General features: G+C 43.0%; 1 protein-coding gene across 9 annotated transcripts in view; it reads right to left on the reverse strand.

Annotated features, from left to right (window-relative positions):
• trim2a (tripartite motif containing 2a) overlaps nt 1–18,123 on the reverse strand; it is a 285,251-nt gene that overhangs the window by 111,279 nt on the left and 155,849 nt on the right. Inside the window, exon 1 of one of the 9 annotated variants that reach the window (XM_068040734.1) lies at nt 4,524–5,031. The exons of 7 other annotated variants lie outside the window; for them this stretch is intronic. The gene's annotated coding sequence lies outside the window, so the exon portion shown is untranslated. Of the gene's footprint in view, nt 1–4,518; nt 5,032–18,123 lie in introns of those variants that run through there. One more of the 9 variants, XM_068040742.1, reaches the window with a different exon arrangement.

Genomic DNA, 18,123 nt, shown 5'->3' on the forward strand with positions numbered 1-18,123 from the left:
AACCTCACAGGGAGCAAGAAAAATCAGAGTAGTATCACCTTGCACTACTATTGAGTAATTCTGCTGGACAATTACTGACAGAGGCTTGGAAGTCTCTAAGCCAGTATACTGGCTGGCATGGAGAAAGAATAAAAAAAAAGAAACAATATAAGTTTCATGCAAGACTGAATAACTTTGCCAGACTGAAGTTTCAAGGGTAGCTTTTCTCAGTTTACACCTGCCCAGAACATGCATCAGAAAATTGCATGCAGCATGCTGGCGCTGGAAGGTTGGCCCTCACCAGACAAAGACTCTGAAAATGTACCACACAAAATCCAGGCAAGAGAAAATCCTACAGGATGTCATTAGCATAATGTGGACACTTACCATCATGCTTTATCTAGTGGTAGTTAGGTTTGCAGAATCAAATCAGGGACCTAACTGAACTATTCACAATGGGAACTGTGTGTAACCTGTTCATTATTTTTCCAAGTTTAAAAATGTATACTTTCCCTCATTTTTATCCCTCTTCTCAGGAAGCCTGTGACTTCTTCAGCTCTCAGCAACTCTCTGTGATCATTCCCAAGTGGCTTTTCTTTATGTGTTACTGTAGATAATGGGCATTAGAAGGCTATTCACCTGTATAGCATGTGAGGGGCACCACAGCTAAATGGGATCTTGTTCCCATCTGAAGTCTCCACACATGTACCTTTCAGCACAATCCATAGGTTATTGATCTAAAGTGGAACCCTTAGCTGATTTCTCCACCTCCTAGTCAAAAGGATGATGAGGTTAATCTTTGCATCACTACCCCTCGCTTGTCTCTAGTTTACTACAGAGCAGATTTTACTCATCAGCACTCCCGGTGCAGAGTTTCAGCAATGGAATCACATATTGGGAATTCAGATAGCTCTGCACTCGAGTTCCCGCTTAGGTGCTCCTGCCACTCAAAATTCTGCACCAGTGTTCATTTGTAAAATCTACCCCTTCAAAACTATATGATGAATATCAGCATTACTCATTCTTTGATTTTGCTTCAATTATATGGCTTGTCTTCTACCACCGTGCTCATCTTTCAGTCTGATTCATACTGCTTTCTTGAAGAAGTTTTAATAATTGGTTGATGACTACACTAAATTGAGCAGTTTCATCCTATTAGGTAAGGTTAAATCAGAATTTGAATTTGGTTTGGGAACTTTCTCAAAGTCCAGACTTTGGACTTGTACCCATCTTTTTAATATGAAATCAACTTTGGATTCTTTCAGATTGAAAATTGTGTCATGAAATTAGTTATGAATGTGTTAATGTATTCATATATATTCCTCATTTGGATAACTCCTTCATTAAATAACAAACTGAAATTTTAATGTACTAATGCATTTGCTATTAATATCACATCGCATGAAATCCAACATCTCTGTTGAAGAAAACCTAAATTAAACATATACCTCAATCAAGAAATATCTGAATTGATCTGAACAGTATAAACAGGAACAAATTTCAAAAGATCCCCCCTTCCTCTCCCCAACAAGGTAAATCCAATTTGGACCAATTCAGGTTTTGCTACTTATCTCTACAAATAGGTGAAAACATCCTCACAAGCATTGGTTAAGTTTGATTCTGTTCACAAAATACATACTGTGCAAAGTCATGGTCTTTGCTATTGTACACTCAATTGTATGTAGCACTGAGGAAACCTAGAAGAAACAAAATCTGATGCATGATAAATGAGGCTTTAGAAAACAGAAAATGTAAATGAACAATTAGCTCATCCATCTTCTGATTTTGCATGTGCTTGTAGAAAAGCTCTGGTTACTTGTGGGACTACCTTTGGTGAAAGTGTGTTTACAGTCCAGTTTAGATTTATTAATTTCTTCAGGATTGTTATTTGGATAAGTGTGTTAAATTGCTGATAAAAGATGTCAAACACTGACACTTATGCCCATCTAGGAAATGAACACAAATTGCAGTCAGAAATCCAAGGCATTCCCAATTGAGTTAATTTCATTAGACAGAGCCAAAAGTGTTCTCTAGTCTGGGCTCAAAGTGATTGCAAAGTTATCCAATGCAGGAGAAATCTGATCTCATTCACTTGTACCACTGACCTTTGTGCCAATTTCCACAGTTTGGATACAACTCTCAGTACATTGCGTTCAAGTCAGTTCATATCAAGTTGATATCTGATATCAGAACAGAGGTTAGATTTTATTGCTGCTGGTTTGAAGTTTACTTCAAACACACAGGTGCAGTGGAATAATATTACCCCATTACTGCCAGAGACAACTGGCTAACATCCACAATAACATTAGGAGATAATGACTGGCACAATTGTAAATATGCTAGTGGCACTACTCTCTGAAACCCAAGGAAGTAGTAGTACAACAGTCACGGTCAGGAATTTGAAACACACAGGAAAAATTCAACTTCTGGCTGCCCGTTTTGTGCAAGTAAAATGGATGTTAAGCCTCTCTATTTAACGCTGAGTTTTGCTGTGCCTGATTTGAACCAAAAGGTATGCCCGACACCAAACTGGCTTAGGCGGTTCCAGGCCACTCGCCTTGAGCAGACGTTAAAACACCTAAGACCCCAAATGCAGAATTCAGTTACAAATGGGCAGCCCTTACCCTGTAAATTCTACACTTAGTTGTTCCAGGTCTTGAGCCAGATAACCAGTGTCCTGAAAGGCCTATGCTCCACTTAGTTGTGTGCTCTGGGTGGGATAACCAACATCCTTAAAGGCACATTCTCTACCTAGTTTCAGTTTTTATGTTTGATAAAGCTGGAATGTTCCGCAAACATTAAAAAAGCTCCAGCTTGTTGCCGCTGCATTCGAGGCCCTTTCCCACACCATACTTCCACCCACCCCACCACCCCACACCCGGCCAGGAATGCTGCCCTCCCCAGACTGACATACCAAACAGCTCGTCACGACAGCCACATGATTCTGCACCCTCCCTGACTCAGGAGCTACAGTGGGATGTCTGCTTGGTGCCCACAGCTCGCTAGTGACACTTGAGAAAGGTTCAAAGCCAAATTTGGTATGCTGACTGGTCCTTCCTCCTGACTTTGCAGCCATTTTGGGTGTAAGTTAAACTTCTCCCCAACTCACTCACTTTAGCCAATTTCAGTTCTATTACCTGCTGCAGAAATGATTGGAGCACGAATCTGCCCAATATAATAGGACAGAGCTTGTTTGACCAATTCATCTCACATCACCAGATCATTATTCACTATGGGCTGAATTTTGTTCAGCTCCCAATGTCAGGCTCCATGGCATGGGGGGTGGGCCAGAAGAATGCAGCGGCCCACCACAGAGCCCAACGCCGGGATTGCCAGGCCCGATCTTTCCGGCAGCGGCGAAGCTCTGTGGGCAGACACCCGCCACTTGGCAACGGGACCCAACTTTAAATACGGAAATAAAGCACATGAAGAAATTAACATACCATTCTCTGTGATCTTACTGGCTGTCCACGATCTTCCCTGCGACGGCCAGCACTCACACGCCTTCACTTTCCTGTCCAGAGAAAGCTGGCTCCACCGAGGTGGGGAAGGGAGGAACTCAGGATTTTTAGTGTAGTTGGGGAGTGGGGGGGGGGGGGGGGGGGGGGTGGTGGGTCAATCCTGCAGGTGTAGTGTGGGAGGGAGGGGAGGGGTGTCCTCTGCACTCTGGGGGCGGGCGGGGGGGGGGGTGTGAGAAAGAGGTCAACTATTCAATTTAAGTGTTTTGAAGGGGGGTGTGGGGGGAAAACAGGGCTACCATTTATTTTCTGTGCATTACCGGGGGGAAGGAGGTGGCGGGGGAACGGGTCACACATTTATGTACAGTGTGGCTGGGGGGGGCTTCCGGGGTTGAACTTTGCACTCTCCGTGCAGGTCTGGCAGTCCTTTAAATATGGCGCCACTGCCTGTGCAGCGGTAGGTGACGCTGTTGCCGGCGTTGCAGAGCCCACCCCCGCCACATGATTGGGGAAAGAGGCTGAGCGCCCTACATATGGAAATGGCGACGCGCGGCCCGTGCATGCGGGCTGCCTTTTTTTTTTATCAGCGGGAGAACAAAATTCAGCCCTATGTGTGTCATCGCAGGCACTGGTCCCACAAAAATAAATCAGAGATTTTAACTCAAAGGATGGCAGTTGAAGGTCACTTTCTTCTTATTCTAAAAGCATCAATACCAACCTGGAATTAAGATTTCTTCTGCACGCAGTGTGTAATGAAACTGGTATTTCATACAGGGATTTCCAATCTTGATACACATAGCACTCAGAGAAGCTTCACTTGTGTGCCCAACTTGGTTTTAACATGTCCTTATGTTACAAGAAAGCGTATTTCCCAACATGACCGACAGCCAATGCTGTCTCTGAGTTATCACACGACAGGAAATAATATGTGACACATAGTATGTATATTCATGTATAAGCTTGTACATATAACATCTTGTTGGTATTTAAGTGCATATTTGTGGTTAATTATTTTACATGTAGAGAACGAAATATCAAGGCTTGATCAATGGTTTAACTTTAACTACATAGGAAAACATACCTCACCTATTCCTGGCAGCCTCTTAAATAAACGCACGTGCTGTAGAAAAATAAAGCAACGATAGTATTTCCAGCGCCTCTCTTAATCCGCAGTAATTTCAGAAAGAATCATTTGAAACTTGTTTCTATTTTTCAGGATTTTCCAAAAAATATGAAGCAGCTGTTTCTTTTTCTCAATACACTGATGCTGGTAAATTTGAACCAAGTTGAGTCTTCGTAGGTTTTGTGATGCTGAGTCTTGGTTAACTTACTGTTGAAGTGATACAACTCAAGGACTTGCTTAAATAACAATCCCCTCCTTTAGAATATACCTCATCTTTAAAGGCTGTTGACAGTCCTGGTGAGTCGCAAAAATACAGGCCAATGGGAGTCCACGTCTAACTGAACTTATAGCTTACTGACTGTGTGGAACTGGACAAGTCAGGGCTACAGCTCTGTGCAGATGATTCACAGGACACGACATGCACGGGGCAGCTGTGTGGTGATGCTAACCCTGGAGCTCCTTGGGGAAATCGAGAGTTATTTGCAATCCAAAACTTCATATAACTAAGCTTCCCAGTCATTTCAGTGGTGCCAATTAGTAACATATTATCTCAGTTACTGAGAGATGTTATAGCTGGTAGAGGATTGTGCTTGATCAGGACTTCTACGAACTGTGGGTAGAAATAGACACTTGGCAGAAGTTCACTCTACAGCTCATTTAACCATTCACTCAGATCGTCAGGTTAACAAAACAGCATGTTGAACATATTTTACACAAGACTGATGATGGGCTTGATTTTAACTGCAATGGGAATCAGTTTTCCACTCAGAGTACAAGACCATGGCAATTCCATTCACTGAGTTTCTTTACCATGCCGCTGGTGCTCATTTCAGCATGTGGCGTAAGCACCCAGCTAATGCATATTTAAAGAAGGACCCTGCTCCAGGTGGAAAGTGGGCAAGAAGCAGCTGCCAGCTCATGAAAGCTGGGTGCCCACGACCATTTGCTGGCCTGCAAGTATGTGTGGAGGGTCTTGCAGGAGACAATGGAAGCAACCAGGGCAGCGGCAGCCGAAAACTTTACTTGTGTGACCTGGAGGAACATGTCTACTCCTCCTGGTCGCACAAAGGGAAGTAAAAAAACAACTTACCTTTTAGGGCCTCGTCATGTCTTGATCCTTTTCTGACTTGATTTCAGTCTGGCAGGAAAGCTGCAGGCTTGAATTAAGATGCCTTTGGAATCTGATTGATGTCTATGGACCTCAATTAGCATATTTAAAGAAGGACCCCCTTGGCTTCATGCCCTTTGGCACTTGCTCAGAAGAGCAGGTTAAAAATCCAATTCTGCGGGATCCAGCATATAAGAAAGCCGGGGCATTTTAACTGCCCACTAAACCAGTTTCTAGTGAGTGTTTTGATGTCTTTTGGTGCAATGTGGCAATAGACGGACTACCTTTTCTGCACTGAGCATTACAATAAACATTTTATGCTTAGGATCCTGATTCTAAATCTGAAGGAGATGAAATTGTGCTATATGATGCTAGTAATGAACATATTAATATAAAATTCCTTTGTTTGCTATAACGAATATATTACTACAATCATTTCAAGATGTGATCTCATTCCCCAAGCGTTTTGCAAGAATCATGAACTTTACAGCGTGAGAATGAGTAGAAGGTCATTTGTCACATTGAAGCAAGTGCTTCCTTGGAGTTGAATGAATCAAAGAATATAGTTGCTCCAGAGACTTGCCAGTTATCCATACCACATAGAGTGATGCAAATTTCTATTAATCCACTAGTTTACTTTTAAACAAGTCCAGAAGCATGTTATATATCGAGTGATAATGAACCGCAATAATATTAATGATGATTTTACACCCTAGGATGTGAAGATAAATTTTCAAGCTGCAAGGCATCAAAGTTCTATGGCATTAGGCGTTACATTTACCACCTCCCTGTACACGGACGACATCGCCACCGTCTGCTTGCATCCACTGTTGGTTCACAGACTGATGAGCGTCTGTGACCAGTTCGAAGTGGCCTCGGAAACCAAAGTAAATCACAGCAAGAGATAGGTTTATGTTCTTTGGGAACTGGGCCAACCAATCTGTTTTCCCCTTCACCATCAGGTCAAACTACCTGAAGGTGCTGGGGATATTGTTTGGAGGGGCCGGGGTGTGCACCAAAAACTGGAGAGTGGCCCTGCCATGGTGAAACAGGAACTGGGCATGTGGAAGTGAGGCTCCCTCTCCATTGCAGGCAAGAACCTGGTCATCAGGAGCGAGGTGCTCTTGGTGTTGCTGTACATGGCACAGGTCTGGCCCATACCCCACTTCTGTGACGTGGCAGTCACCTGAGCCATTTTCCGCTTTATCTGGAGATCGAAAATGGAATGTGGCTGCAGGGACATGATGTTCAAACCTCGAGACAAAAGGGGAAAAAAGCATGCCCAATGTCGCCTGCATCCTCATGGCCATCTTTGTGTGCATAGGCCCTTGGTACACAAACACCAAGTGTCACTACATGCTGAGGTTTTATCTGTCCCCACTGTTGCAAAGGATGGGTCCGGCCACATTGCCAAGGAACATTCCATTCAGTTGGACGATGCCGTACCACCTGTCCTTCATGGAAAAGTTTGTACAGAAAAACACCTTTGACCACAAATCCATCAGACAGTAGCCCACACGTAATGTCCTTAAGTCCCTGTTGGATGGTTCCCCGAGTAGACTGTCAAACACATGTGGCAGAATGCCTCATCGTCAAAACTTTCAAACAAGCACCAAGACATAGCTTGGCTCGTGGTGAGAAGGGCCCTTCACGTCCAATCGTTCCTGCACACCCTGAGTCTCACCACCTGTGCCCGCTGCCCACAAGGCAGCTGCAGTGGGGAAAGAGACCGTCGTCCACCCCTTTCTTGAAAGTGCCTTTGCAAAGCAGGTCTTGAAAGAGATGCAGCGGTTTGTGTTGTGGTTCATCCCGGGCAGTTCCGTAACGCAGGACTCAGTGCTCTACGAGCTGTTCCCAGGGACGCACACAGTGCTCTACGGGCTGTTCCCAGGGATGCACGCTGAGATAAACATCAACTGCTGCTGGAGGACAACCAACTCAGTGAAAGAAGCACTTTGATCTGCCCAAAACTTGCTGGTCTTCTAAGAAAAAAGCTGTTGATGATCGAGTGATGTAGACTGGCACATTCCAAGGTCCATGACTACGTGCTGAGGGATACACTAAAGCTTGAGGCAGCTGCCACAAAGGCTCAGTGGGGAAAGTCCACTGTGTAAGACCCTCCTGTCATAGTGAACTGAGGGGCTGGAACCTGTGTAAAACCCCTCAGGTTGTATGCACCAGAGAATGTTCAACATGAAATGTGAACGTATATTGTAAATATAATCTGCAATGGTAAGTGTAGTGAGGAACCTCATGTACTGTATTGAAAGAAACTGATCTGTATTGCACTTTATGTAATGTCAAATTTGAATGGTTATGTAATTTTTAACAAATTTTATGAATCAAGTATATTTTTGGAAAAAAAAATAGCACTACATTTACTGCCAAGGTGTTAATGGTGCATATCCAACCCATTAACTAACCACAGATGTTAATGAAAATTATTGTAATTTCCTTCTTCTTCTTTGGCCTCCTTATCTCGAAAGACAATGGATACGCGCCTGGAGGTGGTCAGTGGTTTGTGAAGCACTGTAACAAGAGCACTTGGAAAACAACGACAGGATCGGACAAAGTCAACATGGATTTACAAAACGGAAATCACGCTTGACAAATCTACCGGAATTTTTTGAGGATGTAACTAATAAGGGAGAACCAGTGGATGTGGTGTATTTGGACTTTCAGAAGGCTTTCAATAAGGTCCCACATAAGAGATTAGCGTGCAAAATTAAAGGACATGGAATTGGGGGTAAGGTACTAACATGGATCGAGAACTGGTTGGCAGACAGGAAACAAAGGGTAGGAATAAATTAAAGCAAAATACTGCGGATGCTGGAAATCTGAAATAAAAACAAGAAATGCTGGAAATACTCAGCAGGTCTGGCAGCATCTGTGGAGAGAGAAACAGAGTTAACATTTCTGGTTAGTGACCCTTCTTCAGAACTAGCAAATATTAGAAATGTGAAAGCTTTTAAGCAAGTAAAGCGAGGGTGGGGCAAGAGATAACTAAGGCGAAGGTGTAGATAGGACAAGGTCACTGAGAATAACTGACCAGATGGTCATGGAGCAAAGGCAAACAATATGTTAATGGTGTGTTGAAAGATAAAGCATTAGTACAGATAGGGTGTTAACGGACTGAAAACTGAACAGCTGCAAGTACAAACATGAAAAAAAGTGGGTAGGCAAACTGAACAAACTAAGATAAAATAAAATAAACACAAAAAAAAAGAAAAAATAACTAAAAATTAAAGTAAGATGGGGGGCCTGTCATGCTCTGAAATTATTGAACTCAATGTTCAGTCAGGCAGGCTGTAGTGTGCCCAATCGGAAAATGAGATGCTGTTCCTCGAGCTTGCGCTGATCTTCAGTGGAACACTGCAGCAAGCCCAGGATAGAGATGTGAGCATGAGAGCAGGGGGGAGTGTTGAAATGGCCAGCAACCGGAAGCTCGGCGTCATGCTTTCGGACTGAGCGGAGGTGTTCCACAAAGCAGTCACCCAGTCTACGTTTGGCCTCCCCAGACTGGTTGAGTGAGTGGGCAAATACATGGCAGATGCAGTATAATGTAGATAAATGTGACGTTATCCACTTTGGTGGCAAAAACAGAAAGGCAGATTATCTGAACGGTGATAGATTGGGAAAGGGGGAGGTGCAGCAAGACCTGGATGTCCTTGTGCACCAGTTGCTGAAAGTAAGCATGCAGGCGCAGCAGGTAGATAAGAAGGCAAATGGTATGTTGGCCTTCATAGTGTGAGGATTCAAGTACAGGAGCAAGGATTTCTTGCTGCAATTATACAAGGCCTTGGTGAGATCACATCTGGAGTATTGTGTGCAGTTTTGGTCTCCTTATCTGAGGAAGGATGTTCTTGCTATGGAGGGAGTGCAGCAAAGGTTCACCAGACTGATTCCTGGGTGGCAGGACTGACGTATGAAGAGAAATTGGGTCGATTAGGCTTGTGTTCACTAGAGTTCAGAAGAATGAGAGGGGATCTCATAGAAACCTACAAAATTCTAACAGGACTGGACAGACTAGATGCAGGAAGGATGTTCCTGATGACGGGGGAGTGCAGAAGCAGGGGTCACAGTCTAAGGATAAGGGGTAAGCCATTTAGGACTGAGATGAGGAGAGATTTCTTCACCCAGAGAGTGGTGAACCTGTGGAATTCTCTACCACAGAAAGCAGTTGAGACCAAAACATTAAATATATTCAAGAAAGAGTTAGATATAGTTCTTAGGGCTAAAGGGATCAAGGGATATAGGGAGAAAGCGGGAACAGGGTATTGAGTTTGGATGATCAGCCAGGGCCGTACTGAATGGTGGATCAGGCTCAAAGGGACGAATGGCCTACACCTGCCTCTATTTTTCTATGTTTCTAAGTCACTCAATCTAATCAATGATGTGACAAGTAATGCAAATGGCAATAAGGAGTGCAAAATAGTGACTAAAAAGTCACTACAGAGTCCACATCTTCATAAATCTGAATTCTTTGTACAAAAAATGTTGTACTTAAGATTTATACATACTTTCTTTGCACCACAATGCCATTAGCTACAATAGAAGGCAGTTAAGATGTCTGGGACTGTCACTATATATAAATATATACATTTCCAGACTGATAAGAAATGCCAAGAATTGCAGAAAGTGAATCAACAACTTAAATAGTGAGTTTAAATTTAAGATCTCACACAGTGAAACACTTCAGGCAGTTACTTGCCACACAAAGATACAACATTGACTAAATGTTTTAATGTTTGAGGTAAGAAGGCCAACATATATTCTGAGTCTTCTTGTTCTGAGTAGGGTTCAGTTTTATTGACTCATAAATAGGGAGCAGAAGCACCTGAAGATTTCTGGTGAAAGGCCAAGGCCTAATTCATTTAAATGATGGGGACAGAAGAGATGGAGAGATGGTCACTAGCATGTTCTCTTGCACCAAGAGGGCCTTCAGCAGCCTTCCAGTTGCCATTGCAATCAGTACCAGCACTCCTCTTCAGGTCATATTTGGGGTTGGCAGCAACAGGAACTCGGGTCAATAACCCAGGTTCCCCATCTCCATTGCCATTTGCACATAGGGAAGAGATCAAGGATTGGGTGGCCGAGATCCTGGGGAGGATAAGGAAAGTTATAATCAAGGTTTTACAGTCAAGGATCCTGTGGAATCAATCCCTATACCTCCTGATAGTGGTGGAAAATTCAGCCTGAAGTGTGTCCAAAGAGAAACACATCACATATTCACAACCAACATTTTTGCTAACATTAGCTAACGGAGGCAAATATGTTCACATGTTGTAGCAATATGTGCAAAGTCTTCTATATCAGATTTTCCAATAATATTTAGTAAAGACTTAAAATCACAAATAGATTGTCTTGGATCCATATTCATTAAAGAAAGACAGAACTTAGATTTACATAATAATAGCAAAATACTTCAGATGCTGGAAATCTGAGATAAAAACAAAAAAAGTGCTGGAAAATACTCAGCAGGTCTGGCAGCATCTGTGGAGAGAGAAGCAAAGTTAAAGTTTCAGGTCAATGACCTTTCATCAGAAGGGTTCTGATTAATTTCAAACGTGAAGACAATTTTATGCTTCATGTTTATTCTCATTCACTTCGTGTGGAGGTTAACTGTAATTTGAAGTAAAAAAAATTTTGAGATACAAGAAAAAGAATTCAGCCATGCAATTTTTCAGGCATTTGATGAAACAATTTATGTTAGTTATCTGGACTGGTCTCCTCTCTTTAAGCCAGTTCTCCAGTCCTATTTAATATACTGATTTGAAAACTGCAGCATGGTACCTCCTCAACCATGATTGATTTTGATGTAATCAACTTTCCTCTCAAGTACAGTATTGGGAACAAGCCCAGTCAGGTGTTGTTATGGTCTTTTAACTACAATACAGACTGAACATACTGAAGAATGCAAATACGCAGTCCAAAAGGTTATTTATTTTTGAGAACCTCTGTAATAGCATCTCACCATTTTACTGCTCCTGATTTCTGAGGCAGTACCATTTCATTTGGCTTTATGAATAAATGTTGGCATTTTTGATCAACAGTTATTTGCTGATAAGATTACCTCTGAACAGTCTAGCTACAATTCAATATGCTCAGTCCCGCCAGTTTAAATTGAATTAGTCTGCCACGTTCTCCTTGGTCTCCTGAATACATAGGGTACAATTAATTTCCAAATGCCTCCCACAAACCTTTCCACCACATTGAATCATTGTCCATTTCAAATTGTACAGACATGGAGCCACATATAGTATTAGATAATTTAGTTACCTACTTTTCAATATGCATATTTATAACAATCTCTAATTGCAGATAAAGAAATAATTTGATGCACCTTTTTAAAAGAATTGACCTCTGGTTTTTGAATATTCTCCTCTTTCATCTCCTTCTAATGTTATTTCCTTTTGTAATTGATTCTTCTACTTTCCTACTTTTATTTTGTTTAAAAAATTCTACCCATTTTCTTCCTTACCCTTAGGATTTTCTGTTTCTCTATCTTTTATCTTCCTCACTCTAGGCAAATAGTATAGCTGAAGGAAGCCACTAACTTACCCAGAAGACCAGTCCAGATATTAAGAAATGCTCCGACTTCAGTTCCAAACCATGGCTTTTTAAAATTTGTACTTTATCGTCCTATATTTGTGGTTTAACTTGAAATAATGTTCCAAAACAATCACCTGAAAATGTGGCCAATTTACAATCCAATTATCCTTCAAACTGTGCATACAGATTAGAAGTAGTAACACTGCTCCCTGGGGCATTCAGTGCACCTCCCAAGCCTACCATCATTCCCCTATCTAATATCTGCTGCTTCCTCTCTTTCATGCAGGATTTACTGAAGGCTTTCTGGGAGTTATTATCACTATACATTATAGTGATTTCCAATGTCCGCTTGAGATATCATTTCCTCAACAAAGCACAGAGAGTGGTCAGGCAAGATCTTTCACCCACATCCCCACCCTCTAAAATCACATTGGCTACGTTTGTTTTGTCACCTTTTTCCCCAAAACAGGCATGTTGGTTAATCTCCAATCTAGAGGGATCTTCTCTATATTCTTTCAGGGTCATTCTGTAATCTGTCAATCCAGCAGGTAGCAAGACTTACACAAGGCACATTTTAGGACATTACAGGCATACAACCTGTGATTTTCTGTCCATTACAATGAATGAATCAGAATCACAGGTGGGTGCCTCCAATTTCTAGAGGTGCGACGGTTGGAAGTAATGCTCTTACTGGGACCGTTGGATTGTGATTCATCACCACCTATTGGGCTAGAAATTCATTTTGGTCCGTTTTGTGTCACAGAATAGTTGGACCACTGGGAACATATACCAGAAGTTAGAGGCCTGAGGCTTGACCAAAACTGAGCCTCAGGTCTCATCGGCATATTTCCAGTGAGCTGTGGAAGTCAATCGGGTGTGCAGAGGTAGCTCACCGGTTGTAAGAGAAACAATTTGGGCCAGCTACCTTGCTGGCAACAGGCCTCAGGTAAGTTCTGGGGGAGGATGGAGAAGAACCAGAGGTAAGGTTAAAAGAAGATACCCTTGTCAAGAAAACGCCATGTGCCAAATGAGAAATATTAATTTAATTGGTTGGAAACTTACATTAGACTTTTAATGGAAAAAAATCCTACAGTTATCTTTTTAAAAACTAGCAGCCAAAATGACCACTGCAATTTGCATCTGAAATACCAGGCGATTGAACTGGAGACAAAAGTCTTAACAAGAAGCCCAGCTAGAACAATACTTTGGCTAACTGAGTAGATTATGCAGATCATCCTCGTTAGCAGGACAATCAATGCTATCTTGAAGCATTCATAAGTGGAGACATTCCTCCAAGGGATAAACACTGACAACTCCACCGAAGAGAGGTTTTGGGTTTTAGACTTTGGACCTCATTGGACCACTGCGGCACAGTGGTTAGCACTGCAGCCTCACAGCTCCAGCGACCCGGGTTCAATTCTGGGTACTGCATGAGTGGAGTTTGCAAGTTCTCCCTGTGTCTGCGTGGGTTTTCTCCGGGTGCTCCGGTTTCCTCCCACATGCCAAAGACTTGCTGGTTGATAGGTAAATTGGCCTTTATAAATTGCCCCTAGTATAGGTAGGTGGTAGGGAAATATAGGGACAGGTGGGGATGTGGTAGGAATATGGGATTAGTGTAGGATTAGTATAAAATGGGTGGTTGATGGTCGGCACAGACTCGGTGGGCCGAAGGGCCTGTTTCAGTGCTGTATCTCTAAACTAAAGGGGATTGAGAGAACCATGTGACCATCTGTCCATCTCTGAAAAAACTGGGAGATTTGTTAAACTCACAGAAGAGAAGCAGTAACTGAGTGTGCAGCAGCAGAGAAAGCTGTGTGCCTCCCTTTCTTTTTCCCTCTCTCTCTAGAAAACAAAGTTTGAAAACCGTCTGTGACTGTGGACCCTCCAAGCCTATAGACTGCTACAGCCAGAGACCAGGGGAAGAGAACCACCTACCAGTCTGCCTTCAAGAAAACCCTGAGCAAAGCAGGCCTGCCACAAAGTGCACTTTGACCAACCAAGGACTTCAAGAGTACAATTCTAGCCAGACAATCACAGAATCATCCAACCTCAAACTGTGTATTTAACGTATTTATTCTGGACTTTAATCCAATCAAAAAACCTACTTTCCACTTTGTAATCTATTTGTGTGTGAGATTCTTGTGTGAATGCGTGCGTGAATGTGTAGCATACTTTTTGTTATTTTTAAATCGGGGTTAGATTGCGAAGTATAATAAACTTACCTCTTTCTTGCTTAAACTCAAGAAAACCTGTCCAATTGGTTCTTTCACAATCACATTAAAGGTAAATGGTAAAACACTCACTGAGGTGGTAAGCACAACTACTGTTTAACAGGAATAAACCCTGTTGCGGTCAAAAAAGAGGAAGGGCAAGTGGGGTAACTGTGACCTCCCTCCTCACGAGGCCATAACACCCTTTTTGGTGACAGCCTCCAACAGTTCCTTAAAGGCCTGCCGGTTAGGTTGCTGAAAATTCCAAAAACCTGTGCTGTACATGTCGGTGCAATTCTCTGTGCCAGCAAATGCAATTGGAAAATTTATTCTATGCTATCTAGGCTCAGCTACATAGCTTCTTACCAGAGTTGCAAGAGTTATTTTTACTGGTATTACACGCAAGGGGGGAGCTAAAAACCAACAAAGAGAATTGGACTTGAGAGACAAAAGGGAGGAATTAAACAGAGAGACACAGCAGGGAAAAGCAGAGAGATTGAACGCTCTCAGTGGGAAAGATGAATGCTTATTCTGAATGAGCTTTGGCAGACAGCATTTGATTTTATGTCTGCACAATCAGTACAAGCATCAGCCACTATATTGTAGTGCCTCCGAAACGTGAAGTGTAAAGTCAAATGTAATCATTTGCTCAGTATAATCTTGTGTGTGTGTGTGTGTGTGGGTGTGGGGAGGGGGGGGGGGTGGGGAGGGGGGAGGGCGGATGGTGGGAAAATCAATTCTTTTTTTTAAAAATGTAGTTCATCCTTAAACAAAGAGCGTGCCCTTACTCTTCGACTGGATATTTGGTACTCCAGAGGACGACTACTCCTTTCTCCACATGTATCACTCACTAAGAACTAACTGTGGCTTAGTAAACAGCTCGAAATGAAGAAGTTGTAACAAGAGATTTTACTGCTGGGTAAACAACCAAAGGGATGATTTTCACCTTCACTGCTTGAGCAGTGACTGGTGAAGTAAATCAGTCACCTGTTATAGAACTCACCCGATTTTCAGTTCCATCCATTTCAATGAAATGACAATCGGACAGGTGGGAGATCCAGTCCACCAGCTTACTGCCCACATTGTCATGATGACAATTACACCCATAGGGCTGAATTCTATGGGGCCTGCAGAAGTGAGATAGGAGGCATGGGGTGGGGGGGGGGGGGGGGAGGGGGGAGGGAAAAGAGAGGAGGGGGAGAAGTAGCAAAGAAGAAAAAAAAAAAAATCGGGAGTGAAGGTGAGGGATGGAGTGCCCGTCGCCTTCCCTCTGCCATGGCATTTTGCTAGGGGGGGGGGGGGGGGGTGATAGGGAGAAGGTAGACAACAGTCCTCCCACTCAGAGGCCAATTGTGCCCCTTAAATGGCCAATTAAGGGCCCCTTCCTGCCACTGCTGGCATTTTACCAGTGGCGGGTGGGCCCTCCGCCACATGCAATGACCGCCGGGTGAACCCTGGCAGCCTCCCTGCGGGCTTGAAGAGGGCCCTCCTGATCCGGCAACCTGTGGCCCACAGAGGGGCCCCCCACCCCTGCAGCAACAACCCACTTTTCCCTCACCAACCTCCTGTTCCCTTGCCAGTGTCAGCTTGGCTGGGGGCAGTTCCAGCAGTGGCCACCACTCCCGCGCTCCCCCCCCCTTAAAGAGATGGGAGCCCCAGTGGCAGCTCATTATCTGCTAGACTGACATAGAATCCAGCTAGGGCTCCCCCAAATGGCCAAGCCAAGGTTTGCCCCGGCTTTCCAGCCAGTCTTCGGGGTCACCGGCGCCTGACAAAATCCAGCCCGTAGATTCAAATTGCAGTACTGAAGAGTACAAACAAAATAACAATAAGAGACTCTTTAGGAAACTGTTATATTGTGACAGCACTGGAAGTGTGGTGAGCATACGAGTCTTTAGAAAAACCCGACACACTGTATTATCACTGACCCAGAAAGTGTACAGCAGAAAGTGTTTTAAAATATATGTCTTCTGAGTGCCCCACCCTGCTCAGTAAGTTGCTTGTGGTTTCTGAGAATCCGGATGAGTGCTACAGTGAGTCGTGTGTGTCCCTTTCTGCTCACTGCAGAACTGTTGTTACATGCTTCACATTCATTTCAAGACCTGTGAACAATTTGATAATAAAAGGGAAAGACAGAGAGAAAGATCAGGGAATCTGATAGTCCCCTTACAGTCAATGTTTCAATATATTTCTTTCTTAGTGTCAATAACAGCAGCAAATATAAAGAACATGCAAATAAAATGACATTGTGTTATTGCTGAAAATATTTCCATCATAGATAGTAAGGCATCTGTCGGAGAGAAGCTTTATAAACTTGACAATTAAGTATAGTAGCTGCTGAAGGAAATCCCTCTAAGCGTTTTACAGTAATGGCATCATTGACAATTAAACTGTCGTTTTCATTCAGATATTACAAAGTACTGAATGTCTGTGACATACTGGAGACTTTGTATAAAATAGTACACTACTAGTAGATGTTAACATTAAAATAAAAATGTAGTATGTGGTTAGCAGGCATATCATGGGGGTCGCAAACTCACTCGTCTACCTGAAGCATACTATAGAGATGTCAATTGTTGTTCTCATCTGCCCAGAAATTTCTCGAAGCAGCACATGACCTCTGCCACTAACTGAGGGAGCTGGTGTTTGTGAGGTCAGTGCAAGGTCACCTCACTTACAAATGGGCTGCAGAAACCTTTACCATTACGGGCCCCATCTCAGGCATCTGGACAGGTACTTGAATGAGCAAGGCAACGAGGGATATGGAATTAATGCAGGCAGGTGGGATTAGTACAGATAGGCATTATGGTCGGCATGGATGTGGTGGGCCGAAGGGCTTGTTTCTATGCTGTACGACTCTATGACTTTAAATGTGGAGTACTGTTCAGTTTAGGAACTGGAGCCATTCCCAAACACCACTCTGTTGGCTTCATGACAGGAGAAATTACTTCCATCCTGGTCATCTCATCCGGCTGAATTTGGACTTGCTTCATCAATGGATATGATATTTACATGGACTATATATACTTTCCATAGGCCTGTCTAGCTTCTGCTTCTCATGATGTTTCTTCCTTCTCCCAAGCTTATTACAGATGTGACCTCTTACATCATCATCATAGTGGGAGGTGTAATTCTCACTGTCCCAAATATTATCCATTTCAGACCCTTATACTACAAGTAGAGGCAATGGATAGGGTAAAAATTGAGGTGGGAGGTACTAGAAAGGTTGGCTATGCTTCGGGTAGATAAGTTGCCTGGTCTGGATGGCTTGCATCCCAGGTTGCTAAAGGAAGTGGGGATGGAGAAGGGCATGCCATAATCTTCCAATCTTTCCTGGATACTGGGGAGGTGCCAGAGGATTGAAGAGTGGCAAATATGACACTCTTATTAAAAAACTACAGGCCAGTTAGTTTATCAGTGGTGGGTAAGGTTTTAAGAAACAATAATCAGGGGGGGGAAAAATCAACAGACTCTTGGAGAGGTTTGAGTTAGTTAAGGAAAGTCAGCATGGATTTGTAAAAGGAAGATCATGCTTAACAAATCTAATTGAATTTTTTGATGAAGTAACAGAGGTTGGTGAAGGGAATGCGTTGGACGTTACTTGTATGGATTTTAAGGAAGGGTTTTATAAGATACTATATAAAAAGCTGGTTAACAAAATTGAGGCTCATGGAATAGGAGGGTCAGTGTAGT

The sequence above is a fragment of the Heterodontus francisci genome, chromosome 1 (assembly GCF_036365525.1).
Source record: "Heterodontus francisci isolate sHetFra1 chromosome 1, sHetFra1.hap1, whole genome shotgun sequence".
NCBI classification, from domain to species: domain Eukaryota; kingdom Metazoa; phylum Chordata; class Chondrichthyes; order Heterodontiformes; family Heterodontidae; genus Heterodontus; species Heterodontus francisci.